The sequence below is a fragment of the Podarcis tiliguerta genome (genome assembly GCF_965153285.1).
Source record: "Podarcis tiliguerta genome assembly, chromosome: 9".
Taxonomy (NCBI): Eukaryota; Metazoa; Chordata; class Lepidosauria; order Squamata; family Lacertidae; genus Podarcis; species Podarcis tiliguerta.
Genome location: NC_139542.1, coordinates 66,481,484 through 66,502,755, shown reverse-complemented (window position 1 = coordinate 66,502,755; position 21,272 = coordinate 66,481,484).

The following is a 21,272-nucleotide window of genomic DNA, read 5'->3' as shown; positions in this document are numbered from 1 at the left end:
TGCCACATTCTGGATTAGTTGTAGTTTCTGGGTCACCTTCAAAGGTAGCCCCACATAGAGCACATTACAGTAGTTCAAGCAGGAGATAACTAGAGCATGCACCACTCTGGCGAGACAGTCTGTGGGCAGGTAGGGTCTCAGGCTGCATACCAGATGGAGCTGGTCGACAGCTGCCCTGGATGCAGAATTGACCTGCACCTCCATGGACAGCTGTGAGCACACCTGGTCCTTCAGGGGCACAATTACCCCATTCAGGACCAGGGAGTCCTCCACACCCGCCCACCTCCTGTCCCCCCAAAACAGTACTTCTGTCTTGCCAGGATTCAACCTCAATCTGTTAGCCGCCATCCAACCTCCAACCGCCTCCAGGCAAAGAAGCAAACAAGGAGCAGTAAAACTCTTGAACTTTAGCAGCAACAAAAAGCAGGGAAAGGATCCTGCACATCAGTTTTTTCTGGCAGGCCGCAACATACTGTTAGTGAGACACAAGTTGCCTAAAATTACAGCCCATTTGGAAAATCCAGATTTGGAGACCCAGAATAAGTTGCAATCATTTGGCGGGGATGTCACATTTATACCTCCCCTGCCTGAGTTTGAGTGCTTGCGCCTTCCTTGGTTGTTTTTCAAAGTCTAAAATTGTAAGGTGTGATTTTAAGCTACTTTGAACCTGGTGATAGGACAAGATATAAATAACACATATGTAATGTCCATATGGATGCGGGTGGCGCTGTGGGTTAAACCACAGAGCATCGGACTTGCCGATCAGAAGGTCAGCGGTTCGAATCCCTGCGACGGGGTGAGCTCCCGTTGCTCAGTCCCTGCTCCTGCCAACCTGGCAGTTCGAAAGCACATCAAAGTGCAAGTAGATAAATAGGTACCACTCTGGCGGGAAGGTAAACAGCATTTCAGTGCGCTGCTCTGGTTCACCAGAAGCAGCTTAGTCATGCTGGCCACATGACCCAAAAGCTGTACGCCGGGCTCCCTTGGCCAATAAAGCGAGATGAGAGCCGCAATCCCAGAGTTGGTCACGATTGGACCTAATGGTCAGGGGTCCCTTTACCTTTACCTTTAATGTCCACATAAGTCTGTTGTGGATGTAGCCAGGATTTTTTTTTGGGGGGACAGGCTTTTGTTGGGGGGGCAGAACCTCATATTTGTATTAATTTTGATTAATTTTGATTGATTTAGGAGCAGCTGCCCGCCTTGGCTATGGCCATGAAGTCTGTATATAATGTCCATAAAAGATGGGTTTTTGGAGGAATGGCCATCCTACTGGCTTTTTTTTCTTTTTAGTGAAGGGTTTCAAGATTTATAGGGGGCTCCTTTGAGAAATTAGCCACAACTGCTCGTTCTCTAACCCTGGGTGACATATTCTAAAAGAGAAGAAAATTAAATTTAGTTCCCTTAAAAATGGCTTATAAAGATGTGCAAGTAAAAGGCGAAAAATTGCTTGGAATGGCAAAAGGAGGAAAGGGTGGGTGAGCTTTGGTCTTTCTAAAGGAAATTAATAATGAATGCTATTACTATGGATATTATCAGATAACAGAGTTATGTTTAATATCTGCATTAGGTTATTGGCACTTATAATTCAAAAAGGAGGGAGGGTCTAGTTTGCAATCTGTGCCTCTGAAGCCTGACATTCGATTTCAGGCTGTGAATGATTTCATGAGCTTTGTTGTGCTGGGTCCAAATGCTTCCCATAATAATTTAATGCAGGTGGTATTTCTTTGATATGACAGCTCAAATGAGTTTGTGGTGATGTTCTGGGGCTGGTCCTTAAAAGAACTTGCTGCTCCAAAAAGCTTATATTTTGTAAGTGCCCTGGGTGGTTTTATGTGTGGTATACACAGCTGTGATAAAGAACTAAATCTATTCAATGCCTAATGCACAGAAACAATACGATGCCTATGGTATATAGCATATTTTAAAGCAAACTAATTTAAAAATAACTAATTACCCTAATTTCAACTTTAGATGTGAACTGAATAGAATTTCTCCTGCACCTTTCCACCTATATTGACAACATTGACATTGCCCTTCAAAGTCATTTAAAAGTATATTGTTGCCCAAGTTGCCCCAGAATCCACAAATAATGGGAGGCACCATACTGAGCAAGAACGGAATCTGAATTATCATACTCCTGGGACCGCAATTAACCAAACTATTCACTGTGTGTTGGGTGAAAGCTCCCATGCTCAACACACTAATACTTTTGCACTGCGAAGTGGCCCTCAGTCACACACTAATCCAGGCATAGGCAACCTTCAGCCCTCCAGATGCTTTGGCCTACAACTCCCATGATCCCTAGCTAACAGGACCAGTGGTCAGGGATGATGGGAATTGTAGTCCCAAAACATCTGGCGGGCCGAAGGTTGCCTATGCCTGCACTAATCCAATGACATGTTCATATGGTCTAACAAACATATGAAGATACCTTGCAGCCAAATATTACCACTGTTGGGTTTTTCTCCATGCCGTAGTTCATGGAGAGTTTTCTTGACTGTTCTTGAATACAGTTGATTTTGTAAGGAAGCAGCGGTCACTATTGCCACTCCCCTGTATTTTTTCTGGTAGCTTGGAGGCTGCTAACATATCATCTAGGAGTGGCAAACACACTTTAAAAATTATTATTTTTTCAGCTCTTTGTGCAAATCTGTTCAATTGAAAAACTTGCATTTCAAAAAGATAAAGGAAATAATTAAATGATACCTGTTCAAATACCTTCACATATGCCCACAATGGACCTCAGATTTCTGGCATTCATGGTGAGTGGGGTGGTATTAATTGAGGGATGGGGACACACAGCATGAGCACAACCCATCAAGCACCACTTCCTAGTGTGGATGGGATACATCAAGATAGATTTCAAGAAAGTTCCCCTGTGTGAACAAAGGCATGCATAAAAAGATCAACTGACATATGCAGCAATGGCCTAGAGCAGCAGACACAGCCTCATATCCTCCAACACTTCTCTAATGAAAATAGGGATGTCCTCCTCCTCCTCCTCCTCCTCCTCCTCCTCCTCTTCTTCTTCTTCTTCTTCTTTTTATACCCCGTCCATCTGACTGGGTTGCCCTAGCTACTCTGGGCAGCTTCCAGCATACATAAAAACATAATAAAACATTTAAAAGCTTCCCTATACAGGGCTGCCTTCAGATGTCTTCTAAAGGTTGTATAGTTACTCATCTCCTTGGCCCAGCGGTCTCATAACTCCATATCCTCCAACATTTCTCTGATGAAAATAGGGACGTCCTAAGGGAAAGTGGGACATTCTGGGACCAAATCAGAAACCTGGATGACTTCTGTAATTCCAGGACTGTCCCTGGAAAATAGGGGCACTTGGAGGGTCTGCAGGCTTTGATCCAATTGGGCTGTCATGGACAATGGAAATTAAGAAAGGGTGGTTTAGCAATCAATCCCTTTTTCCAGGGAACTCTGGGAATTGTAGCTCTGTTAGAGGAATAGGGGCTCCTAACTACTTTCAGAACATGTGAAACACTAAAAGTAGACATTCTTCTTCATACAGCCTGCACAACTTGTGATGCAATTAAACACAACACATGGGATATGTAGAGCAACCCACACTAGGGCTGTTTGCCTGGGACAGCATGCAAGCTCCTTGCAGGCCCAATTGACACATAGACAAACGGACTGCCTTGACTTTGGAGGGTCTTGAGTTTTGCAGGCTTTCCACAGTATGGACGTTGGGGTGAAAATTTTGTGTACATCAGGCTTCATTTTTGTTTGAAACAAAACAGTGCCACAAACCAAAGCTAATTTGAGGACAAAAAAGGTCTTGCTCATCCTCAGCACCAAACAGTCTAGATATGAAGTGATCTTGAGCTAATACACGCATTGAAAAAAGCATACATAAGAATAAAGGGCTTCATCTTTTATGCAGAGATTAGAAACCTGTGCATTCTGCCAGCTTTAGACAGTTAAAAAGAGAGCGAGGGAGAGCCTGCTTTGACTGACAGATAAATGCAAGACAAAAGAAATAAGCTCTTCTTAGACCCAGGGAGTGGATGAAAACTACACAGGTGAAAAATGATAATGATTGTTTTTGAAGGAAATGATACAACCCTTCCTTATGGGGGGAAATGTAGTGATAAAAGGAACTGTCAGATGAAACACACTCTGCTACTCTAAAAACAGCACATCCTGGCAGGCAGGCTAATCATGCTTCTAGGTTCAGGGTTTCACATATGCTGGAACACAATAGCATCAGTGGATTATGCTGCTATCAAGTGCTCAGGAGATGCTGTTCTGATGCACCAAAGCACTTAAATGGGCCTGTAATTCTGCCACCCACTGAGAAGATTAAGCAGTTGCCTAAAACAGAAGGTTGGTGTAGGCAACAGAGCTTCCCCAGCCAAAACTTTGCTGCAGAACTGCTGGAAAACTCACTCTAATGTGAACACACATTAATGGGGTAATGCTACTTCTGCTGCTGACATAGACTTTGTGTTGTTGTTGTTGTTTAGTCGTTTAGTCGTGTCCGACTTTTCGTGACCCCATGGACCAGAGCACGCCAGGTACTCCTGTATTCCACTGCCTCCCACAGTTTGGTCAAACTCATGCTGGTAGCTTCGAGAACACTGTCCCACCATCTCATCCTCTGTCATCCCCTTCTCCTTGTGCCCTCCATCTTTCCCAACATCCGGGTCTTTTCCAGGAAGTCTTCTCTTCTCATGAGGTGGCCAAAGTATTGGAGCCTCAGCTTCAGGATCTGTCCTTCCAGTGAGCACTCAGGGCTGATTTCCTTCAGAATGGAGAGGTTTGATCTTCTTGCAGTCCATGGGACTCTCAAGAGTCTCCTCCAGCACCATAATTCAAAAGCATCAATTCTTCAGCGATAGGCTTCTTTATGGTCCAGCTCTCACTTCCATACATCACTACTGGGAAAACCATAGCTTTAACTATATGGACCTTTGTTGGCAAAGTGTTGTCTCTGCTTTTTAAGATGCTGTCTAGGTTTGTCATTGCTTTTCTCTCAAGAAGCAGGCGTCTTTTAATTTCGTGGCTGCTATCACCATCTGCAGTGATCATGGAGCCCAAGAAAGGAAAACCTCTCACTGCCTCCATTTCTTCCCCTTCTATTTGCCAGGAGGTGATGGGCCCAGTGGCCATGATCTTAGTATTTTTGATGTTGAGCTTCAGACCATATTTTGTGCTCTCCTCTTTCACCCTCATTAAAAGGTTCTTTAATTCCTCCTCACTTTCTGCCATCCATGGAACTCTCTAGCTTTCTCCATAATCCAGTGCATGTTTGCAATTTGGTCTCTGGTTCCTCTGCCTCTTCTAAATGCAGCTTGCACTTCTGGGAATTCTCAGTCCACATCCTTGTAGAATTTTAAGCATAACCTTGCTAACGTGTGAAATGAGGGCAATTGTGCGGTAGTTGGAGCATTCTTTGGCACTGACCATCTCCAATCCTCTGGCCACTGCTGAGTTTTCCACACTTGCTGGTATATTGAGTGTAGCACCTTAACAGCATGATGCTGTTAAGGTTCTACACTCAGAAACCCACATTTCACTTATCACCACACATTGGGGAACAAAGAATAATTCACCTTCTTACTATTTGTTGTCCACCCAGATTGGAAAAGCAACTTTCATTGCAAAGAAAGGCATGCTGAGAAAACGGTCAGCTACCACTTTGATTAAATGGATGGAGAGATGCAATGACACCATACAGAACAGGCAGATGGAACCACAACTGCACACACACCCTCTCGTAGGCTTTTTTTTTGGGGGGAACACACCTTGCAAGGGACATGGATTGCGCTGTGGGTTAAACCACTGAGCCTAGGGCTTGCCGATCAGAAGGTCGGCGGTTCGAATCCCCATGACGGGGTGAGCTCCCATTGCTCGGTCCCTGCTCCTGCCAACCTAGCAGTTCAAAAGCACATCAAAGTGCAAGTAGATAAATAGGTAACACTCTGGCAGGAAGGTAAACGGCGTTTCCATGCGCTGCTCTGGTTCGCCTGAAGCGGTTATGTCATGCTGGCCACATGACCCGGAAGCTGTACGCCGGCTCCCTCAGCCAATAAAGCGAGATGAGCGCCGCAACCCCAGAGTCGGCCACGACTGGACCTAATGGTCAGGGGTCCCTTTACATTTACCTAACACACCTTGCATATGGCAAAAAGTTGAGCTACCAAGGAATTGTGCTTGTGTCTGTCTGGACAGACTGTCTGCACTGCAAACATGCTGGTCTAACAGTCTTTCTCTGTGACTAGGAACCCCTGGGAACGGCAGTTCTGTGTGAAAGAACTAGAGATCTCTAGTTAGGGAGCGTGAGACAGTCACCGCAGGCAGAGGGTTCTGGTGTCATTAAAGGACAGGAATTTGTTGGCCTGGCTATTGAATTCGTTGCTATATATTTGCTCTGAGGGAGAGGCATTGGTAGGATGCCACAAGTGCCAAAAGGGTTTGTGCACCTTGCGTCGAAGGGGGTACCATTTGCCAATCCTTTCTGGGTAGCAAAATGTCCTGGCTCAGGCCTGGTAACTTGGGACTAGCAGGAGACCTTTGGCAAACTAAGAGAAAAATGGGTCACTAAATAAATGCATTAAATGCTTAAAGCAGAAGTTGCCAAAAAAGTAAGAGCATTCTGGGGAAATTGATAAAATTCCATACACTCATTTTTGCAACCCAAGTTCAGAAAGTAGAAGGGACTCAGCTCTTAAATCTTCCAAAATTGTTGTATTTCCCCCATTTTGGTACAGTCAGTATAATAATAATAATAATAATAATAATAATAATAATAATTTATTATTTGTACCCCGCCCATCTGACTGGGTTTCCCCAGCCACTCTGGCCGGCTTCCAACAAAGATGAAAAATACACTAAAATGTCACATATTAAAAACTTCCCTGAACAGGGCTGCCTTCAGATGTCTTCTGAATGTCAGGTAGTTGTTTATCGCTTTGGCATCTGATGGGAGGGCGTTCCACAGGGCGGGCGCCACTACCGAGAAGGCCCTCTGCTTGGTTCCCTGTAACTTGGCCTTTCACAGTGAGGGAACCGCCAGAAGGCCCTCGGAGCTGGACCTCAGTGTCCGGGCAGAACAATGGGGATGGAGACGCTCCTTCAGATATACTGGACCGAGGCCATCCAGTAGAGGGATTCAGCCTGAAGTTAATCCCATGGTTCCCTTGGTGAAATATTTGAGGGATAACATTGAAACATAGGAATCTGCCTTATACTATTATTTTCTGTGCTGCCTCTGTGGAGCTTCCAGGCCAAAGTCTTTCCCAGCCTTACCTAGAGGTATCTGAGCTGTCTGTCGAGAGACAGATCTTCTCCAGGGAAATCAAACAGTTCCAAAAAGACTAGTGGTATTTTTAGGTGACATTTCTTACACCCTAAGATTTCACCTGAAATAGAATTCAAAATTTGCAGGTTTCCTCCAAGATTAATTTTCAGGAAAACCATAGGAGTTGCAGGAAAACTGGTACAATTATTTGAGGTGGGGATGTGTTATATATCCCTGTTGATCACAAACTGGAAATTAAGAAAGGGTGGTTTAGCAATCAGTCCCTTTTTCCATGGAACTCTGGGAATTGTAGCTCTGTTAAGATGAATAGGGGACTCCTAACAACAAGATTCTTGGGGGAAGCCATGGCTGTTTAATGTGGTACGATACCGCATTGAATCTATAGTGCAGATGGGGACTTAGATTCAGCTTCCACTACAAAGCGATGTTGAGGGTTGCGGGTGGCACTGTGGTCTAAACCATTGAGCCTAGGGCTTGCCAATCAGAAGGTCGGCAGTTCGAATCCCCGCAATGAGGTGAGCTCCCGTTGCTCAGTCCCAGCTCCTGCCAACCTAGCAGTTCGAAAGCACATCAAAGTGCAAGTAGATAAATAGGTACCACTCTGGCAAGAAGGTAAATAGCGTTTCAGTGCGCTGCTCTGGTTCGCCAGAAGCAGCTTAGTCATGCTGGCCACATAACCCAGAAGCTATACGCCGGCTCCCTTGGCCAATAAAGCGAGATGAGGGCTGCAACCCCAGAGTCATCCGCAACTGGCCCTAACGGTCAGGGGTCCCTTTACCTTTTACAAAGCAATGTCAACTATTACTTGAACTGTAAGCAGTCCTGACTCTTTCTTGAACTCCAAAACTAGAAACAGTATCTGTCCCAAAACATTTATTTTTTTTGAAAAACCACATAGAAAGGTACAAGCTATTGGAACAAACAGTGAAATATGTTGGAAGCCACAGAGTGCACTAGACTCCCTACATTTCCCTTTTAAAAATAACAGAACTGAATCACTGTGCTATTTTTATTTGTTCAACTGTCAAATACTTGTGAAGCTTTTGGGAATCTTTATTAGCCTTCTAGTTTTCTTTATTAAGAACATCAGATTCAATATACAGCCCACCTGAGCCTTCCCAGTTCGTGATATTCTATTATCTACCTTTCCAGACCACTTCACTTCATTCTCACACAGACCCGTTTTCCTCTGCTAATTTCAATTTAAGCAGCATTGTCATATGTTCTCATATCACATCGTTGAAAGCATTTAATTGCTTTTCTATTAAACCAACCCTCCAAGAGATACGAGTACCAAGTTACAAATGGTTACAAAACAGCTGCTTATCTGTCAAACCCTTTCAGATTACCAAATACAGTGGTACCTCGGGTTAAGAACTTAATTTGTTCTGGAGGTCCATTCTTAACCTGAAACTGTTCTTAACCTGAAGCACCACTTTAGCTAATGGGGCCTCCTCCTGCTGCCACGCCACCAGAGCACGATTTCTACTCTCATCCTGAAGCAAAGTTCCTAACCCGAGGTACTATTTCTGGGTTAGCAGAGTCTGTAACCTGAAGCATCTGTAACCTAAAGCGTATGTAACCCGAGGTACCACTGTATATCATAGGAACTGGATATCCCTGAACATTAAAAGTGGGACCCGAAATGAAACGTTGTAGTGGAGGGCTTCTGTTCAGGGTTCCATCCAGCCATGGCCCTTTCCAGGATATTCCATTCCATCAATGTTTTCCATTTCTCCTCAACATGTAGTGTTCTAGGTTCAAATAAAACTCTGAGTTCTCCTGCACTCAGCCCAGAAGAGTTGCCCCTTTAAAGAAACACTTGTGTCAGCACTCCTGCTAAATTGGAATGGGGTGCTCTTGATTTCACCGCCACAACCCTGCTTTAAAAATCATTTGTAGCCACTTCAGTAGCGCATGATGTGTAAACTGAAAATGTACGTTGTGTGCCATCCTGTCCATAGGCATGGCACTTCAGTACAAAATAGCAACAAGAAAGTGATGAAAGATCTGGGGGCACAAATGGAGCCCCCCCCCCATAAAAAAACTACATGAATGTTATGTATTCAGTGGTCTAGGTTTGCCTGAGCTTGAGTCTGGATTAAGGATTCTGAGCCCCTGTGTTCTGATTTTATACATGCTATCCAATCAGAACATTTCAGAATTTGGGCCTCTGCCATTGGCCCTTAAACTCTGAGTCATGATTCGCAGCTTGGAGGTTTAGGCAGCCAATCACATTGGGAGTGGGAGTGGCCCAGAAATGTATATAAGCAGTTGTTTTGCCCCTGTTGCCCAGTTCTATTAGTTCAATAAAGGTTCTTGCTGTTATCACTGGGTCTTGCCTCGTGGGCACCCACCTATACTCAATGGTAAAGTTTCATTTCAGGTCAGAGTATCATCAGAGTGACATCAGAGTATGTCAGGGCTGTGCTACAGCTGGAAATCTGGAGCAAACCGCAGTAGCCAGGACCAAAGAGATCAGAGGGCAAGCAAGCAAATAGGCAGAATCAGGGCCAGCACTGAGGAACAATAACAGAAATGCAGCAACTATTAGAGATCAAGTAGTCTGATATCCTATTATATAGGAGGGGGTTTGCTGGCAAGCATTGTACTGAAGGCCACCCAGCCCAGTTCTTGGGCCCGGCCCTTTCATTCTGGCATTGCAAATTTGTATAAACACCATATTACCAGGAGTACAGCACTACGAACAAAGCAACTATCCCACCCCCACCCCCCAAAATAAATGAAATGGAAAGGAAGGAAAACATGCCATTTCTTTCCCCAATATCCACAGACAGTGAACTATTAGGGAATAAAGCAACTGCTTGTGACTCCCTTTGACTCCTCAAAGTAGTATACTCTCACTCAGACAAAGCGGGTTTTTGTCATGTGTAACTTTGTTCTTTATAAAATCTATACTCTGACTCTTTGAACTTGCAGAACTCTTTGCATAAGCAACGTCCTGAAACTGGAATCTTTCCCAGTGTGAAGATTATACACACCAGCCTACCCTTTCCTGGATTGTCCCTTTATAATGGAGTCATGTTAGCTTTTTCGCCAATCCCTGGGTGCTTCTCTGGTTGCTAATGAAGAATTAAAGTGCTCTCAGCCACTTAATTTGTCCCTGAGCACTTTTCAAATTTTAACACTGGGAGATTTACAGTCCTGGAACTTTCTCCGTTTCAAGATGCTCAGACTTGCAAAATTATGAACTAAAATTAGCATGACTACTTGACACGGGGTATTTTTTTTGGGGGGGAGGGTTTGTTGAGATTCTTGGCAGAGCAAAATTAAAAGGAAATACTATCGAAATAATAATACATTTGAAAATTAAATAGCCTGTCTTTGGCCTCTGTTTTCATCTTAACTAATTTTGTTTCCTCCTTTTATGCTATTTAGGCACACCTTTTTATGACTATAGAGTTTTTTATTAGTATACCTTTGACTTGCATTGTCAGTGTGAATTCCCTTCGCATGGACTCAGTTACTGTTTGTCGGCGTAAGGGTGCAAAGGGTAAAACAGCGATGGGGCCCCCCCAGAATATATGCTGTCCACCACTCTGGGGGTGCAAGGGAAATAGGAAGGAGAAGAGGGTGAGAAGGTTTGTGTGCTCAGTAATTGTTCCCCCTAATGGTTGGTTTAGTAATGTATGGAAGTCAGAGCTGGACCATAAAGAAGGCTGATCACTGAAGAATTGATGCTTTTGAATTCTGGTGCTGGAGGAGACTCTTGAGAGCCCCATGGACTGCAAGAAGATCAAACCTATCCATTCTGAAGGAAATCAGCCCTGAGTGCTCACTGGAAGGACAGATCCTAAAGCTGAGGCTCCAATACTTTGGCCACCTCATGAGAAGAGAAGACTCCCTGGAAAAGACCCTGATGTTGGGAAAAATGGAGGGCACAAGGAGAAGGGGATGACAGAGGATGAGATGGTTGGACAGTGTTCTCAAAGCTACCAGCATGAGTTTGACCAAACTGTGGGAGGCAGTGGAAGACAGGAGTGCCTGGCGTGCTCTGGTCCATGAGGTCACGAAGAGTCGGGCACGACTAAACAACTAAACAACAACAACAAAATGGTTGGTTTTCACCATGACCCATCATCACTATTAGTTGGGAGTCAGAGGAGTGGCAATATCTCAGGGCATGCAAAATCTCCGAAGTTCAACCCCCAGGTAGGACTGGGAATGTTTGCAGACTCTCCATGTGCTCCTCTTTTCCAAGGACAGCCCTGGATTTACAGAAGCCATCCTGGTTTCTGATTCAATCCCATTGACGCCCCTATTTTCACCTGAGAAATGTTGGAGAGTACTCTAGATGAGCCAATGTTCTGATTCTGTAAAAGGCAGTTCCCTGTGGAACAATAAACCATGTTAAATCAATCCACATTTATAACAGGAAAAGATGTACCCCCAGAGCCATCCCTTAAGATTTACCCTGCTATATATTTAAAGACTCCAGGCTCAGATGAGCTCTCATTTATATAGCATTCCCCATTCATCTGCATTTCATATTATAGGCCTGTTTGTTTAACAAGGTTAATGTTACTATTTTATCATTCTCTAGCCAAGCTATGAGGTATGATCCACTTTGTCCTAAGCTACAAATCTTCCAGGGCCATTGTGTAATTGGGTTAGTTCTTCAGGTTCATTGATCACAATCTAATAAGTTGGCAGAGTTCCCTGACTTTTAGCTGCCAGCTAGTAGAGATAAATCAGTGAATATAATTACTGTATGAAAGAGAATATGCACTAAAATTAATTTTGAATTCTCCGCCTTTTGAAGAAGACTCTGTTGCGGCCAGAGCTCGTTTTGAAAGTGTGTGATGTGTTAATCAATATCTTTTAGTTCATGACTAGACGCTGATATTAGCTGTCCTTTTACACAATTGTTAAAATTCAAAATCTGCCCCAGGATTTCGAAAAACCAGACAAAGTTATACCAAGCCTTTGTTAAAGACCTGTGGGTAGACTAAAGCACTGGAGTTTGCTGAAAATAGATATCTGAAGACAGGTAACATATTTGAAGACAGAATATATTTTGGATATGATAATGTTGATGCTATTACTGGCACAGCTCCGAGTCAGTGGCGTAGCGTGGGTTGTCAGCACCCGGGGCAAGGCAAGTAATTTGCGCCCCCTAACCCGGGGCAAGGCAAGTAATTTGCGGGGCCCCCCCGCTGCACTGTCCCTCCCCCAGATAGTCCCTCTCTCTCTCCCCGCACCTCACCGCACGCCTGGCACTCTCCCCTCCACAGTGGGCGGCGACCCAGCGGCTCGGATCGGATTCGCACAGCCAGCACTGCAGTGAGAAAGAGAGTGAGTGAGCCAGGTAGGGGCAGAGAGCTGCGAGCGCACCCCCCCCCCCCAGATGTTGTGCCCGGTGCGGCCGGCCCCCCCTGCACCCCCACGCTACGCCACTGCTTCTGAGATTCAGAATATTTTTTTTCTTGTTTTCCTCCTCCAAAAACTAGGTGCCTCTTGTGGTCTGGTGCGTCTTATAGAGCGAACAATATGGCAATTCAACTCCCTGCAACGCAGGAATCTCAGCCAAAAGCATCCATTACAGATGGCCATCCAACTTGGAACATGTCAGGGGGGGGCCAGGAATGATCTCACTGCATTTTAAGTCACTAATGTGTACACAGCCAAGTGTGTCACTGGGAGTCACATCAGTGCTTTTTAAAAACAATGACAGGTGTGGTTTTTCTTTTTTGCTGAAATGGCTGCTGTCCAGATGAAACCACCCCAACACTATTACACTAGAATGAAGGCTCCCTGTTATGTACTGAGTTGAATAGGATCCAAAATGCAGCAGTCTGATTGGTCCTAGAACAAGAGGATTCAGAATGCAGCAGTCTGATTGGTCCTAGAACAACGGGATTCAGAATGCAGCAGTCTGATTGGTCCTAGAACAACAGGATTCAGAATGCAGCAGTCTGATTGTTCCTAGAACAATAGGATTCAGAATGCAGCAGTCTGATTGGTCCACAGGAGCCACCAAATCCAGCTCCAGGAGGAAGTGAATCCACAACCTGATTAGCCTACAGGTGAATCCCGGAATTAGCCAATCACGTGGGGCCCATTGTGTAAATAATGTATATAAAGCAGACATTCCATTCCTCCTCACCATTATGAGCTGAATAAAGGTAAAGGTAAAGGGACCCCTGACCATTAGGACCAGTTGTGACCGACTCTGGGGTTGCGGCGCTCATCTTGCTTTATTGGCCGAGGGAGCTCCCCCACCATTCACTATTGGAAAATTTTAAAAAGCAGGTATAACTCTCCCCTCCCTTTTGATAGAAATATAAAATGTGTAGGAATATTTGTGCCTCCAGAGTTGATAAAAAGGTAAATGGACCCCTGACAATTAGGTCCAGTCGTGGCCGACTCTGGGGTTGCGACGCTCATCTCGCTTTATTGGCCGAGGGAGCCGGCGTACAGCTTCTGGGTCATGTGGCCAGCATGACTAAGCCACTTCTGGCGAACCAGAGCAGCGCATGGAAACGCCGTTTAACTTTCCGCCGGAGCAGTGCCTATTTATCTACTTGCACTTTGACATGCTTTCGAACTGCTAGGTTGGCAGGAGCAGGGATTGAGCAATGGGAGCTCACCCCGTCGCGGGGATTCGAACCGCTGAAGGTAAACGGTGTTTCCATGAGCTGCTCTGGTTCGCCAGAAGTGGCTTAGTCATGCTGGCCACATGACCCAGAAGCTGTCTGCGGACAAACGCCGGCTCCCTCGGCCTATAGAGCGAGATGAGCGCTGCAACCCCAGAGTAGTCCACGACTGGACCTAACGGTCAGGGGTAGCTTTACCTTTAACCTTTAGAAGAAACCTGAAGGCAGCCCTGTATAGGGAAGTTTTTAAATGTTTTGTGTGTGTGTGTGTGTGTGTGTGTGTGTGGCAACCCAAAGTGACTGGAGCAACCCAATCAGATGGGTGGGATATAAAATTTATTATTATTATTATTAATTATTATTAAATAGGACATCTTTATTTTCATTGGAGAAGTGTTGGAGGGCATGGTCTCCCCTTTGACACAGTGTGTACAACTTGTTCCAGAAACAGACATTAGATAACGTATGAATGTACAACATATTCCCATTTCTGTAGTATCTGAGAAATTACTGCACAGGCTTAACAAGACATGAGATAGGCAATCACATTAGTTTAAATGTGTTCTTTCACTTGGGGAATTGGGATTGTTTCAGTGAAACCTTCCATCTGCCTTACCTACCTGCTGTTGGCTGCTTCCACGCAGCATAGTTCTTGGTAAGTGTGCATACATAGGAATTTGGCCTTTAAAAACTGAGACAACAGTTCGTCCAACTGTAGAATAATAGGATTCACTAGCAGATTAATTAGGTCCCCAGCCAGATATTAAAGAGACTTTGCAATGAATTATAAACTCATTGTAGAACAGAATTGAAATTCCTTGGCAATAGACAACATTGAACAGGCATACAGATTTAAAGCAATCAAGTGATCATCAGTTTAGAGATTGTCAAGCTATCGCTGAAACCTTTGTTCAACATCTTTCTTTGTATAAATGTTAATCAAACACATTCCAATTTTCACTGTGGAACTGAGTGGCTTAACTGTAAGCAGCAGGTAAGTCTGTACTGTACTGCTGTTCTTAATCACTATCTACGTGTACCGTATTCTTCCGTGTATGAGACTATATTTTTTCCTAAATTTTTGAAGTTTGAAATAAGGGGTCGTCTTATACACTGATAGTGCATAGTGCATTTTCTTAATTTTGGATTAGAAAAAATAGGGGCCGTCTTATACATGGGGACGTCTTATACACGGAAAAATACGGTAGTTAATTTTTAAGAGCTGTTCCCATGCATTTGAAACAGTGCAGGCAGGGGTAGAGACCTTTCTACATCACCCACGATTGCTTGGAGGAAAGGTGGAATACAAATGTTTAAAAATAATTGATGCATGTTCAAGCTTTCACTGCTGGGATTCAGCAAATTCACCTGAGTGATCCTGCACAGAGCTAAAATTCACAGCAACCCTAGACAATATACAGTGCCCAGAATTATTTGAGGGGAGATAAGTGCTTTAAAGGTATAGTGTATATGCAGCCTCAGAGAGATTTGTCAAACATGCAGTTCATCTTGGGTTGATGAAGGTAAGAAGGAAGGTAATCTGACTCCCGTTACCACTGGCAAATTGACAAAAAAATTGCTGGGAAGATAATTAATAATAATAATAATAATTTAAAAAAATTATTTATATCCCGCCCTCCCCAGCCAAAGCCGGGCTCAGGGCAGCTAACAACAATAAAATAGTACAACATTCTAAAATCATTCATTATAAAATTAATTCAAATCAAATTGATGGCAACCATTGGGCTAGAGTTCTGTGAAGATTGCCAAAGGAGGGAGTCAGGCTGTGCCCTGACCAAAGGCTTGGTGGAACAGCTCTGTCTTGCAGGCCCTGCGGAAAGATGTCAAGTCCCACAGGGCCCTAGTCTCTTGTGAGAGAGCGTTCCACCAGATCGGAGCCACAGCCGAAAAAGCCCTGGCTCTAGTTGATTTCCTCCTCGCGAGAATATGCATAAAAATTATCACAGGGCCCTGGTCAGTTGGTGTTGGGAAGAACGTTAAACTCCTGTGATATTTAGGGCATTCTGCTACTTCTTCCCAGCCTGGTTTTTGAAAAAATAATGCAGAGTTTTAAACATTTATGTAAGCTGATTGGAACTAGATATAAATTAAAACAAAGTGCATGTTCTGTTTTCAAAGAGACACAGCGATAATTTAAATAGGACACAAGAAGAGAGATAATGACGCTTCTCTCCAGCTTGGGTCAAATGGAAAGGCAAAACACAGAAGATTAAGGGTGACCAAAGAAACCTCTAAAATTATTATGCAAATAAAAAATTGAAAGGGCTCTCTGTATAATGAAACCAAAGCCTTAGTTACAGCAGGCAGAATTAAAAATGAGATCAAAGTTGAGGATAACACAAAAGATTGAAATATTCACTGACTGCTAGCTGGAAAAAGAAGTGTTTATTCACAGCTTAATTTATTGGTCCTCTGACTTTGATGTCCTTTCTCTTCTGCTTGCGGGTCTGAGAAGGCATGGGGGGAAATGGAAATGTGGACAAGCCCTTAAAAGGGCAGTTTGTGCTTATTCTGAATGTGCAGGCCACTTCAAGCAATGTACGGATAACAGGGGGAAGGGGAAGAAATGGAGGCAGGGAGAGATTTTACTTTCTTGGGCTCCATGATCACTGCAGATGGTGACAGCAGTCACGAAATTAAAAAAAGCCTGCTTCTTGGGAGAAAAGCAATGACAAACCTAGAAAGCATCTTAAAAAGCAGAGACATCACCTTGCCAACAAAGGTCTGTATAGTTAAAGCTATGGTTTTCCCAGCAGTGATGTATGGAAGTGAGAGCTGGAACATAAAGAAGGCTGATCGCTGAAGAATTGATGCTTTTGAATTATGGTGCTGGAGGAGACTCTTGAGAGTCCCATGGACTGCAAGAAGATCAAACCTATCCATTCTGAAGGAAATCAGCCCTGAGTGCTCACTGGAAGGACAGATCGTGAAGCTGAGGCTCCAATACTTTGGCGACCTTATGAGAAGAGAAGACTCCCTGATGTTGAGAAAGATTGAGGGCACAAGGAGAAGGGGACGACAGAGGACAAGATGGTTGGACAGTGTTCTCGAAGCTACTAGCATGAGTTTGACCAAACTGCGGGAGGCAGTGGAAGACAGGAGCGTCTGGCGTGCTCTGGTCCATGGGGTCACGAAGGGTCGGACACGACTAAACGACTAAACAACAGCAACAAATGGATGACAGCCCTTCTTTATCAGGGCTGGATTTAGGTTTCATGAGGCCCTAAACTACTGAAGGTAATGGGGCACTTTATACGTCCAGCTGTCCTTTGTCAACAACAAATTGTTGTTGTTTTTTGTGTTGAATATATGCTATATATTTATATACATATTTATATATATACATTGAGATATATATATTTATATATGTTTCTGTGCACTGCTCTGGTTCGCCAGAAGCGGCTTAGTCATGCTGGCCACATGACCCCGAAGCTGTCTGCGGACAAACGTCGGCTTCCTTGGCCTGAAAAGCGAGATGAGCACCGCAACCCCAGAGTCGTTCGCAACTGGACCTAACTGTCAGGGGTCCTTTACCTTTACAGAATCATTATACAAAGCTTCTGCCCAGTTTGGAACAAGTGTGCCATTTTCTCCTGCTCCAGAAGGTAGGACCCAATTGAACCAACGGCTTCAAGTTACAAGAAAGGAGATTCCAGCTGAACATCAGGAGGAACTTTCTGACAGTGATTGCTGTTCGACAGTGGAACAGACTCCCATGAGAGGTGGTGGACTTTTCTTCCTTAGGGGGTTTTAAGAAGAGGTTGGGTGGCCATCTCTCATGGATGCTTTAGTGGAGATCCCTGCATTGCAGGGGGTTGGACTGGACTACTCTTGAAATCCCTTCCAAATCTATAATAATATGATTGCAGCAATCAAATCACCAAGCAGTTGTGTCCCTCTTTTGCTAGAGCTCCTGTTTGTCCCTACCCTGGCTGCCTCACTTCCTTCACACATCCCACACCTGGGGCACAGTTCCAGAATGGTTACTCACAGCCATGTCCTATTAAAACCATCGGCCACAAAGTTGAACTATTTGGGGCTGGAATCATAAGCACACTTAGTGAGTGCGCATAGGATAAGTCCGTGAGTCCTGGGTTTCTTTGCATGCGGTGGGACTTAGTCCTTAGTCTGTTGGACTGTGCCTGTGATGTTTCAACAGGCTGTAGGATGCCAGAGTTCTTTGTGGCAGCGAATCCCAATCACTTGAAATTCATGTACATTAAACCTCATCCACAGTGTGCTTGTTTATACAGTGGTACCTTGGTTCTCAAACTTAATCCATTCCGGAAGTCTGTTCCAAAACCAAGGCGTGCTTTCCCATAGAAAGTAATGCAAAATAAATTAATCTGTTCCATACTTTTAAAAACAACCCCTAAAACAGCAATTTAACATGAATTTTACTATCTAATGAGACCATTGATCCATAAAATGAAAGCAATAAACAGTATACTGCAATCATACAATCAATCAAATCAATCAATCAGTAGCTGAACTGGGTTCCATACACCCACACACACACACACAAAGAGCTGCTAAAACAAAAACACAAAATAAATAGCAAAAACAGACAGACCTCAGCGTAACACTCAAAATGGAAGTGTGGCACTCATAACGGATAGGCTTCTGAAAAAAGCTCACAAACCTGAACACTTACTTCCGGTTTGCAATGTTTGGGTTCCAAGTTGTTTGAGTTCCAAGGCATATGAGAACCAAAGTCCCACTGTAGTTAGTTTGCCATCCTCCACAGGCAGAAGTCTGTTCCTTTAACAGAGGCAGATAAAACTTCTCAAATTGGAATATAATTATTGTTGATTAAATTACCACCCTTCATCAGAGGATCACAGGGCGGTTCAAGATATAAAAATACTACTACTAATAATAATAAATTTATTATTTATACCCCAGTTTCTCCAGCCACTCGGAGCGGCTCCCAAAATAATATAAAAAACACGATAAAACACCAAACATTAAAAACTTCCCTAAACAGTGCTGCCTTCAGATGCCTTCTAAAAGTCAGATAGTCTTTGACATCTGATGGGAGGGCATTCCACAGGGCGGGCGGCGCCACTACCGAGAAGGCCCTCTGCCTGGTTCCCTGTAACCTCGCTTCTCACAGGGAGGGAACCTCCAGAAGGCCCTCAGAGCTGGACCTCAGTGTCTGGGCTGAGCGATGGGGTTGGAGATGCTCCTTCAGGTATACTGGGCTGAGGCCATTTAGGCCTTTAAAGGTCAGCACCAATACTATTGTTACATACCATTGTAACAAATGAAGGTGGTAACTTGAAGATATACTGAACAGAACAGCTGTCTGAGCTGAATTTCCTCCTTTAATGCAACCTGCCAAGGGAACACATGATCTGGCTAGCCTAGTGTGTGCAATGCATTCATTTCTCGCTTTCCGTTTTCTGGAATGAGGATGAGCTCCAAGAAACATTGATTTAGTGCTTATCCATTATAAATTGCTAACGAAGGAGGACAATCCTTTCATCCCTTGTCTAATTCTGCCTTATTATAGCAGCATGCTACTCTGAAACATTTCACCAATTAGTGAAATCTCCAATTAGTATTTAGAAACAGTTTTGCACAGTACAAGCAAAAATTAATAAATAAACAGACTGCATTAGAAAAATAAATATTTCAACTGTCTCCCTTGAGGGATTCCACAAAGTTGTTTAACATTCCTTGACGCAGTCTGTTTTCTGGTAGTGGATGGAGGGCGTCATTAGCAACTTAATAGCAAACATTAACCTAGTTGCATATACGTTGGAATGTGTTGGTACAGTCTACTCATGTTTTGCTTATTGCCCACAGGATCAGAATTAATGATTTCCCAGCTACTTTATTTGTTCTGCAGAACCAGGCACTAGAATTACATATTTAGAAATGCAAAATTGGACTTTGTATAATTGCAATGAATAATTACAACTGCAACGAAAACTCAAAGCTTAAAACCGAGCCTTGCAAACTATTGACTCCAAGCAGCCACGGGCATTTCCACGTTTTCTTTGGCAAATCCAGTCTATATAGCCAAATCTGTAACAAATTGCCTCTCTTGAGAGGGATTACAGTGAAACCCCTAGAAAGGACTGCAGGTTGCTTGTTGAGATAATTGAAAACAATGTACTTTGCTACATTAAAAAGAAAAACAAACCTCACACTTTTTCAGTATGCAGAAAGAGCATGTGGGGGCATTTGGCTGAACATACTGAGAAGCTCGGACGCGGGTGGTGCTGTGGGTTAAACCACTGAGCCTAGGACTTGCCAATCAGAAGGTCAGTGGTTCGAATCCCTGCAATGGGGTGAGCTCCCATTGCTCGGGTCCTGCTCCTGCCAACCTAGCAGTTCGAAAGCACGTCTAAGTGCAAGTAGATACCGTATTTTTCGCTCTATAGGACGCACCGGACCACAAGACGCACCTAGTTTTTAGAGGGGGAAATCAAGGGAAAAAATATTATTTCTCCCCCCCAGCCCCAAAGAGCAGCGGAGAGGCTGCGGGGGAAGCCTGGGTTCCCTCCCCCCCCCCAGCCCCAAAGAGCAAAGAAGCCAAGACAGCGAGCGGGATCCATCCCGCTGGCTGTTGTAGCTTCTGCCATAGCCGCGCAACCTCTCCAGCCGGGAGCTAAACCTCTCCAGCGCAGCTAAAGAAGCATGGCTAAAGAAGCCAAGGGAGCGAGCGCAATCCATCCCGCTCACTGCCTTGGCTTCTTTAGCCTTGCGTAGCCTCTCCTGGCTGGAGAGGCTGCACACAGCTATTGCAATTCCCCCACCTCCCACAAAAGCCCATAGGAGCCGCGCACCCTTTAAGGAGCGTGCGGCTCCTGCAGGCTTTTCTTATAGGAGGGAGAAGGGACTGACTGGCCATGTCAGTCGCTTCTCCCTCCTAGGGAAAAGCCTGCAAGAGCCGCGCGAAGCTTGTGTGCAGCTCTTGGGGGCTTTTCCTGCCTGCCTCCCCCCTGCATTCACTCCATAGAACGCACAGACTTTCCCCCTTAGTTTTTAAGAGGGAAAAAGTGTGTCCTATGGAGCGAAAAATACGGTAAATAGGTACCGCTCTGGTGGGAAGGTAAATGGCGTTTCCATGCGCTGCTCTGGTTCGCCAGAAGCGGCTTAGTCATGCTGGCCATATGGCCCGGAAGCTGTACGCCGGCTCCCTCGGCCAATAAAGCGAGATGAGCGCCGCAACCCCAGGGTCGGCCACAACTGGACCTAATGGTCAGGGGTCCCTTTACCTTTACTTTTACTGAGAAGCTTCCTCATGATTCAGCCTTCCTAATCCTGGGGAGATTTCTAAGCACATCCAGAGGAGCATGCTAGACAACCTTTCCAAACCTTCCACAATTACCGTATTTTTT